This window comes from Electrona antarctica (genome assembly GCF_951216825.1).
Source record: "Electrona antarctica genome assembly, chromosome: 1".
NCBI lineage: Eukaryota > Metazoa > Chordata > Actinopteri > Myctophiformes > Myctophidae > Electrona > Electrona antarctica.
Window position 1 is genome coordinate 10,591,409 of NC_136806.1, and position 10,606 is coordinate 10,602,014.

The 10,606-nt window shown below is 39.6% G+C and overlaps 1 long non-coding RNA gene across 1 annotated transcript; it reads left to right on the forward strand.

Moving 5' to 3' along the window:
• Positions 1–2,952: 2,952 nt before the first annotated feature.
• LOC306931127 lies at positions 2,953–4,428 on the forward strand. Its single transcript, XR_013790976.1, has 3 exons — positions 2,953–3,081; positions 3,441–3,576; positions 4,323–4,428. It is a non-coding gene; the product is annotated as an uncharacterized lncRNA (long non-coding RNA).
• Positions 4,429–10,606: the final 6,178 nt, after the last annotated feature.

Here is a 10,606-nt window from a genome sequence, read left to right on the forward strand (position 1 = left end):
ACGTTGGGAATTCAAAAGGTGTCTGCCTATACACAGTTGATGGAATGCCATTGACTGATGACCCTTTCTTCAACACATGTAAGAATGTCTTGACCTTACATTTTAATAACTTTAATATTGCTCATGATTCTTTTTTTTTCTTTTTTTGTAAGAATCAAAGATTAGTCGGGCATATCTGACCTCTTGAAAGCAAGAGCCAAAGTGAACTAGAAGAGAAGTAGAACTTCACTTTGATAAATACACATTTTTAAAGGATCATACCGTGGCCTAGTTTGGCATGTATAATCCACCTGAGTGGATCTGACCAATATGCCCACGTGGAGAACTCTGTATCTCATATATGGTTATGTTAAATGTGGCCAAAGCTGTGAATAGACAATATAATTGTCATATTATAGACAATATAATTGACAAGTACATGTATAAGTAACATCATTATGTGCTAATTTCTTTTTATGAACGTTTCTAATCTACAGGGACCTTAAAAGACAGACACATTGAAAATGGAGCAGAGTTGTATGCGATATTTACACCAAAGCATAACCTAAAGCAATCCCCTGCAATGCAAAGGCAAGAAGCTCCTGAAGTCTTGGAAGGAGAAGATACTGTTCGATGCCACGTGATGCTGAGGGTGAGCTGAACGATTTAATGGTGATGATGTGACTAGTGATGCTGAGGGTGAGCTGAACGATTTAATGGTGATGATGTGACTAGTGATGCTGAGGGTGAGCTGAACGATTTAATGGTGATGATGTGACTAGTGATGCTGAGGGTGAGCTGAACGATTTAATGGTGATGATGTGACTAGTGATGCTGAGGGTGAGCTGAACGATTTAATGGTGATGATGTGACTAATCGAAATGTTATACTGTTTAACAACTTATACTGAACTTATACTTAAGTAAGTAAATCAGCAAATCTGAACGTGTAGAAAAGACAAACCCAGTGTGTGATGCCATAGATTAGAACATCATCGGCACTGTCTCCTTTCCCATATTCTCTCTCTTTCTCTTTCTCTTTCTCTTTCTCTTTCTCTTTCTCTTTCTCTCTCTTTCTCTTTCTCTTTCTCTCTCTCTCTCTCTCTCTCTCTCTCTCTCTGTCGTGTGTGTGGGCTCCAACGTGCTTGGTGCCACAGAACATCGTAACGAACAGTGTGAACAGCTATTAACTCACCACATTTCTTAATAGGGAAACTTTGAGATCAAAGTGGACTTGGCAACTGACACGATCAACAGCTTGAGACTCAAACTTGCAAATGAAAGTGGAATCCCAGCTCATGTTCTCCATTACAGGTAATTTAAAATCATTGCCAAAAATGGAGTGGAATGGCATGGAAATTATTCAATAAATATGCCTACACATTACCTACTGTATAATGGAAACACAGGTGATTATATAAGACTACCCAGATCCTATGACTCGTAAAAACAGAAGAAAAAGATATGTATATTTAAAAGCAAATATGGCAGCATGAAAATAAATAGTTTAATTATACAAGGATATTTTATACCAGAAAGTTGACTGCCTGCATATTTGTTTTATTTCACATTTTTGTGAATGTGCAAACTGAATGCAAAAATGTTTGTCCCATTCTTGTTGACTATGGTTTATACCTTGTGACGTTTGTACTTTTTTTTTATCTGTGGAAGGATATAGAAATTTACAATTGTTATACCATGGCTATCAACCAATCAGATTTTATAATTAGGCTACTACTTAACTACTATATACTTTTCCCCCCTTCTCTTATCTTTTATTCAGTGGTGAACATTCCAGTGGAGAGACACTGCAAAGTTGTGGTGTCTCTGAGGAGTCCACGGTGTACTTTACTTTGTCCACATTTTGCGGAGAGACTCCAGAGACCAATGAAGTCTTCTTCAATGATGTTGTGCCATCAGTCCAGCAAACACAGAAAGGACTGAGTGTGTTCTTCTCCTCACTTTATGCAATTGTAAGTTTTATCTTATACACATATCGTATTTTATGACATGCCTTGGTTGAATGCTTGATTCTGATTTATCAATCGATGCAATACCTCGTTTTGTTGTGTTTAGGGTCAATTTATTAATTTGTGTATTAAGTAGTCGTGTAACACGCGGGATAATGTCAGGGTGATTAACCACCTTTGCTTTGCGTCGGTGGTTAATCACCCTGTCTGTGAATTATCTGAGTCCCGACAATGACCATCTAGCCAGACATTATCCCTTACATATTTTGCCTATATACTGTATAGTTTTTGTCCTTTCAAATAGCCATTTTCTTCTTTCTCTCCTGATGTGTTTTTGTCATTATCATCAAGTCTTTCCTAGCGAAATACTAATTAGAATTTGTAGCAAAGTAAAGCTGTAGTATGAATTTACATCTGGGCTAAATTGCTAAAAGACCCTACTGTTACACTGTAGGGTGGACTTTACCATAACCTGATCAAATACTCATTTACAATAATTTGCTGTAAATAATACTGTACATTTATCCATCTTCCTTAAAAAAATAAAAGAAAAAAGGATAAACAAAACTAGGCCTATTCCTGAATAGTAAAGATATTTTAGGGTAATCTATTACAAACTGTTTCAATACACAGTTAATATTTTAAGTAACGTGCAAACATGCAACATGTATGTTTTTCATATGTTTTTATGTTGTTTTTTTATTCGAGAAAATGCGAGATTCTGGAGAAGGATTCAAGAAAGTGGTTGCTTACATACGAAGACTCACAGGATGCAACCCTCTGGCTCAATGTCTGTACCAGTTGATCTGCAGGAATGAGGTTGTCTCCAGGACTCAGAAGGTAAACCGTATGAGATGGTCTTGCAATATTTAATGATTCATTCTACTTTTTCAAGTAGGACTAATTTTGCTTGAATGGAATCATCATTATTTTACAGTGGTTCTTTAGTTTGCATTCATAATTTTGGGGAAATATGTTTTCTCCTTTAGATTGCCATTGTTGAAGGCTTGTACACACTCTTTAGAGAACTTTTGCCTGCACTGGGAGAAAAAAGGGGTGACAAGATCATTGAGGACCTTGATGTCTTTGAGAATTCAACGTCCTGCTGGGCCTATCTTATCTCTGAATCAGAGGTATGTAAAGATTCCACCTGTGGTGGTGAGCGTTGAAATACCTGCTGAGTGCTGCTGAGTCTGATAAAAATAACACAGAATAACACTGTTATTCTATATTCTATGTTATTCTATTCTTCTCAGTTTGGTTGCAAGGAGTTTCATGACGACCCATTGGTGTGGTTTGGGCTTTAGTCATTGTTGAAGTTTATAAATTGTCTCTCTCTTCTCTTCCACATATCGCCTACTGACCGAGAGAAAGAGACACCATCGTCCATGATTAACACCAGCATACATGTATAAACGTGACAGAATTTGGAGCACACTCGTATCAGTGATCTTATGCCAAGTAAGATCTATATACTCTCTTGTTCTGGCAGAAAGAAACATCAGAACATGAGAACTACGCACCAATGGATCTTAGATCACAGGAAGGCGTACGTTTCAGTGACCCAGTCAACGTACCTGGAGTACCAGGTGTCTTTGAAAGATCATATGTCCTCCAGAAAATCCAAGGTAAATGCAACTCTTACACGTGCCCAACATATATTTGTGTTAAAAATACATGTTGGGGATAAATTAATCTATCTATAAATGCACCACGTCTGTCTGTCTGTACGTCTGTCTGTACGTAACTCGAGAACTGTTCGCCCCACCGACTTTAAATTCGACACACGTGTTCCACACCCCCGCAGGGAGTGCAGTGCCCGGTCTTGGTCCGTCGGTCGGACCCACACCGGGCATTGCAGCTTTTGATGGATGGCCAAAATATTCACTAGAATAGTAAATCACTACATTTTATACTAGACATCATGCAAGACATTCTTGAAATGACAATCTGCATACAGAGCTAAAAATAAATGCATAAATTGCAATTTGCATAGGGATGTCCGAAATTCACATTTTTGCCGATATCCCAATATTGTCCAACTCCTAATTTCTGATACCGATATGAACTGGTATCGACCAATACCTAGTATTGCAATTATGTAATCATATAATAATTTAAAAGAAAAATACAGCAGATGTGTGAAATTAGCCATCGTGAAGTTAGACATTTGGGTGCAGCCCCAACAAAGGGAACCAAATATGAATGTGCCTTTACAAAATACCAATACAGTAATTATGTAAGCAGAACTCTTAACGGATCCTTTACAGTTACATTGAAAACCAAAACTTTTCTCACTAAGGTACATATTTTGTCATGAACTATTGCTACTGTATTAAAGTTTCATTTCAATGCATTTGTATTTTGTGTTCAGACGGAGAGAAACTTCCAAACTGCAGTGATAACTTGAGAGAGACGTCACTGAGGAGAGCAACGGACATTGAGAAGATTTTACTCAGTGTGCCTCCATACTTCAGAACATACCATCTTTGGATTGACCATGCCAATGTGCCAGGTCAAAAGTAAGTGTGTGTGTGTGTGCGTGTGCGTGTGCGTGTGTGCGTGCGCGTGCGTGTGTGTGCGCGCGCGTCTGTGTGTGCGCGCGCGCGTGTGTGTGCGTGTGCGTGTGTGCGTGCGTGCGTGCGCGCGATGACTACATATTTTAATTGTATTGCATGACCATGAAGTGTGCATTCAGTGTACTTACTGCATTTCTAGTAACCATTGGTGTTGAATTGAAGCTTTCAGATTGAAATTGAGAAGACCTTTGGCAGTATGACAGAAGGAATAAAACCGTTCCCTCATCTGATGGTGACTCCACCACTACTTCTGAAGGATGTCGGACTGGATGGGCCACGACTTGTTCTACTTAGTGAAGGTACCTTTGACTGGATGGGCCACGACTTGTTCTACTTAGTGAAGGTACCTTTGAAGAGGGACACACAAATGAGAGCATTAAGGGAAACATCATCAGCAGCATACAAATGGCATATGTATATACTGCATAGTGCATATGTATATACTGCATAGTGCATATGTAATAATCATTATGAGTACTCTTTGAAACCAACCCAATAAATGATTGTTTGCCATAAGGGTCTGTTGAACACGTTTTTCCTCCCTGGTAGATGAACTTGGCGTTTATGTGGGTAAAGACAAAGGAGCCCCTGAGATGATCAAAGTGTTTAGTTGTCTAAGTGGTAAAGAGAAAACTGTGGATGTCAACGTGCTGGCAGCCAAGTGAGTATTCCTTTATTCTTTTTGTAGTGAGACAGTTTGTTTGGGTCTGATGTCATGGTGTCACATTTGGGTGTAGCTGCAGTGGGAACTGAGTCATAGTGACGGGCCCTCATGGTGGTTCACCGGCCGGCCGACCCAATAGGCAATTTTAATATAGGATAGGAAACCGTACCTGTATATGGGGAAACTACAATAAAGAACTGGGTACAAATGATTTGGAGTCATGTGATCAAGATCAAAGTCAGATGTTCAAATTCCATTGTATGACTGCCTTTCAGAGTTTGCTTTGGGCTCTGCGTAGGCAATGCTGATGTTTTTGACCATATTTTTGTTTTGATAAATGTCCCTCAAGATCTTTTATATAATTTAATTTGTTACTGTTTTCTCTTACATTTTTATACAAAGAACTGGAGACAGCAGAGGTGACCATACCATTGTCACAAGCAGGACTCCAAAAGAGGCAATTCTGGTAATGTTTACAATGTCTTTTGCTGATTAATTTCTTGTTGCGTCTTGTTGTGACAGTAAAATTGTGATGTTGTCTCTTTTGATGGGGATGTGGGAATCACATGGCTACAAGTTTTAGTTATACATGCTTGACATTTTTAACCTGACTCCGCCAGATTGCGGCAGTATTGAGTTCACAAGTTCCCTCCTCCTACCTTGATCTGGTCTCTCAAGCAGAAACGATGAACCGGAAGCAGCGGGACAAAAATCTGATATCGCCATAATAATTTGGAGTTGTAGTCTTGTTAAGTTGTGTTTACATTTGCGCTGTGGCAGCGCTTCAATACGTCATCATTCTCGCGTTGATCTCACCTCTATCTCTCCGATCAGCATTTGATCGGAGTACGGCGTCTCTGCCAAGATGGGAGCAGGAGGAGTAACTCACTACTGCCGCCATCTGGCGGAGTCAGGTTATCACATTTTATCCTCATAATAAAACAGTAATTGTCTCCACCAGGCCGAAGGCATGGGGAGAGAGTATGTTTTGCACTCCGTCCGTGTGTCCGTCCGTTCGTCTGTTACCAGCTAATCTCCGGCACCGTTAACCTGGTCGGTGCCACATTTTGCACGCACACTCCCTGGATGCCAACAGGGAACCTCCTGGTGGCCTGTTAGTGCCACCAGGAGGCCGACATTTGAAAAACACATTTTACTCCTTCAGATTCTGTCCAAAAATCCCACAAATCGTTACACACTATCTCTATAGTGATGTGTTCAAGACGGATCTGTCCGATATTTCATATTCCATCCTAATTGGCTAACATTGGCTTTCAAAGTTTGCAGGATTGGCCCGTTTTGAACAAAAAGCCTCAAATCATGAACGCAGCGTGCAATTTACGTGAAATCTTTCACAGACTTTCCTACTAGTCTGAGGAATCAATCCCACCCTTTTCACATTGGCCTGTGAAAAGGGTGGATTTTTGCAAAACACATTTTTGGAACAAAATGCCTCAAATCATCCAATTGCCATCCAAGGCGTAAGGAGAAATGGCACCCTTTTCACATTGGCCTATTATAGCGCCACCAGGAGGCCACAACCTGACCTGCCCTGGTGGAGACCTGTGCCCCGAAGGGCACTTTATCTAGTTTCATTGGGTTTTTTTGTCCATGTTCTTTTTCCATCAATTCATATTAGGTACTTGTGGATGCAAGCAACTCTATGAATCAGAACTGTTATGGAAGTGTGGATATCAAGAAGATCGATGCTGTAAAAGTGCTCTTTTATAACTTTGCCACACGGACCATGTCTTATGATTTCCATCATGTGATCGGCCTTGTGAAGTTTTACTCACAAGTGAAAACCCTCCACACATTCACAGAAACTCTGGAAAAATTCAAGGTAATTTACATTATGTGCTACTCGTATTACTGACTTCATACATCCTATTTTCTTCATAAACATGCAATGTCATAGCCTGGGTTCCAGCCTGATTCGCTGCATTCCGCGGATCTGAAAATCTAACTGTTACTGCGCAGTTACATTTTCAGATCCGCGGAACGCAGGATAGCAATGTCAGCCTTATCAAGCACATCCTGAGAAGACGTATTCTTCACTGTAAATACATAGATTTAGACACATACAAGTATAACTAGAGACACACGATATTGAAATTATGACCGATATCAGATCTCAGAGTATTTGCAGGGTCATATCGGCCGATACTAGGGGTGTAACGATACATTTTAACAGCAATACGATACTTATCACGATACATGGTTGACGATACAATACATGAACGATATTGGTTCATTACGGCGATACGATTCAATGATTTAAAATCGATGCAGGAACTATTTAGTAAAGACATGAAATCTGTGTGGAACATGTGGATATAGCAGGTTCTTTAAGGGAAACATGTATTATTATGGATATAAAGTAACACTGTTTCTCTGGCTAATGCATGGATATTATATTTGAACAAAACCGTTTTAAGGTCAAGAGTTGCATTGGTGTGGTTGACCTTAAAACGGTTTTGTCCCAAGGAGTTGCAACTGGTGTGGTTTGGGTTTAAGACTTCACATCGTGTGAAGCCATGGTAGTGGAAACCGGGCTTTTAAGTATTCCCTGTGACCAGTTGGTTTTGGTGCCCATTGTGTTTTGGTATTTGTGAGGTGCCCACTGTTACCTGAATTCGACTGCAGTACTCGGGTAGCAAGTGGGAGAAAAATAAAACGTTGCTATAACATTTGTGGGATACATTTAGGATCACATTGACAGTCTTCGAACAAGGAGAGGCACCAACCTCTACGATGCTCTGCAACATGGAGTGTCTGAGTTGGAAAAAGTCAAGATGAAGTTCAGTGATTGCAGACTTCGCATCATATGTCTTACAGATGGACAGGATCATGGGTAAATTTACTGTAACAGCATGTCAGTAGTTATAGTATTGTTAGTATTGAGAGAAATTGCAATGTTGCCTGTGATGTGTTTTCATGTTTTACTGGGATGAGGGAAACACGTAACATGATCATCTGCCCATAGATCACAGACCAAGCCAGTTGATGTTGCTGCCAAGCTGATAAACGCCAACATCATTGTGGATGCAATCCTTCTTGGAGACGTGAAGAATAACATGTTGCATGGAATTAGCAATGCCACAGGTACCGAGCATTCAGCGTTCATGCTATTTTAACACTTGTATCTATATCTATGTGTATAACTACTGGAGCCTATCTCACAACTGAATGCATGTGGTTTCAGGTGGTTGCTGTTTCAAACCCGAGACGAGCAAAGACGGCCTGAAGCTGTTTGAGATTGAGACGGTTCTTTCTCTGGAGATTAGGAAACCCAAAGACAAACTCGATCCATCTACCCTCACTGAAGTTTGTTACACTACACACAATCATTATAGATGCATGTCAGGATTACCAGTAAACTGTAACCAGTAAACCAGACGTTTTACAATTATGTTCTTTTAGAAAGGGGGTGGCTTTAGGATTATTGTTTGTAAGAAAGTTGAGGCATTGTATATTACATTTTGAAAAAGATCATGTTACAGTAGATGTCAATGGCTAACTTTAAACTGATTGACTAATGACTCGTCTATGAATTGACTATTACATTTTTGCTCAGTAGCAATCAGATTGGATTTGGAATATAATGTTTGTCTAAAGGGGAAATAAAAAAGGAGGATTTAACCTGGGCTTCTGTATCCCTTTATGCATCTACCAGGAGTGGACATACTGTAGTAATTAAGAACGCCTCCAAGTTTGCACTCTATAATTTTTGGCCATTCAGTTGAAAATGTTCCAATGTATCAAGTAATAAACTTTATTTATATAGCGCCTTTCAAAAGCAAGTTTACAAAGTGCTTCACAACACAATTCACAAAAGTAACAAACGTGATTGAACCTGGTGGCTGATCACATTCTAATGATGTTATTGATCAATGATTATCATTTACAGAGGGTTTTAAAGAGCCTCTTTGCCAGTCGTGGATATGATGAATTCCCAGAAGCTTCACTGCCAAAGGAGTTGGACAACAAAGTGACAATGACACAGAAGTAAATGATGGAAGGAATCATATTGAAGAAATGTATCTAAATATTATTTACGTTTTGGCAAATATTCAATATATTCAAATATATTTTATTTTACAGATATTAGAAAAACATACATTTGGTCAGACTCATTCCCTCAAACAATTCTCCACCTCCCCCAACACAGTGCTCTACAGTACACAATCATTACAATTTTAACAAAGGTTTACTATTTTCATGTAGTGTTCTGAAAAAGAAGATTCAGGAGTGTAAGAGTAGGCGTTTCATGGAGAAGGACAGACGCATCATGGAGGAGTTGAAGAGTCTGCATTGTGATCCCCATCCATTTTTCTCCATCTTTCCATCAGAATCAGACTTCAGTAAGTGGCCACAATATTCTGCCATGTAACTCATTTTTTTGGGCTCGTAATGTACAGCATAAAGGTATGTGTGTGTCAGCTTGGTTTGAACACCTGGTAAGGATTCCCCCAAGTTCAAGTGGAAGTTGGAAGGATCTCAGCACAACTGCTCAGTGACACTGCATAAAATAAAGTAGTAAGATGAAATGGAAACTTGAAATTATGATGATAGACAGTCAACCACATCAATGGTATCCTGTCCATTAGGTGCTTCTATTCAGGTAACGGAGAGGGCCAGCCAAACCTTCAAATTGTCTCTCTTTATTTTTTAAGTGTACTAGTCATTTTATTTAGCCAATGTTTAAATGCAGGAGCCTCCTCCTCCTGTGTCAAAAATGTTTTAAACTTTTCAGCCTTCTGGAAGCTGGCCATGGAAGGTCCTCCTGACACGCCGTATGAGAAAGGAGTCTTTGAGCTCTACTGCCAGTTTGGTCCTGACTATCCTGTGAAACCTCCTCTGGTCCGCTTCGTCACACGTGTATCCTCATTATTACACACCACTTACAGACATGAATGACCATTAATATTTAAACCGTGATACATACATACAATGTGTCAGAACTCATAGCGAATTCAAAAGATGTTTTCTTAACATAAGCAAAGATACATCACTGCAACATCAACAGCGTGGGCCGAATCTGCCACAATATATTTGACCGTAACTACAACGCCCAAATCACCATGAGAGAAATCCTGGATGCCATATATGGACTGCTCATCGCCCCTGAGCCTGAAGACCCCCTGGACAGGTTGTTTTTAAGACTTTGATTTAAAATGTAATCATGGCCAATGGATGTTTATTTAGCACCTTGACAGTGCTTTGCGTAAGGCGTACAAAGGCAATTTAATTGTGGCAAGGAAATTAAGGAAATGTATGCTTCTTATACGTTATCTTGGTAATATTCATTCAATAATGAATTTGTCTTTCTTTCCCTTTGGAAGCATTTTGGCGGAGGACTTCTTGACCAGCCGTGATAGATACGATCAAGCAGCCAAGGACAACACTGAAAAA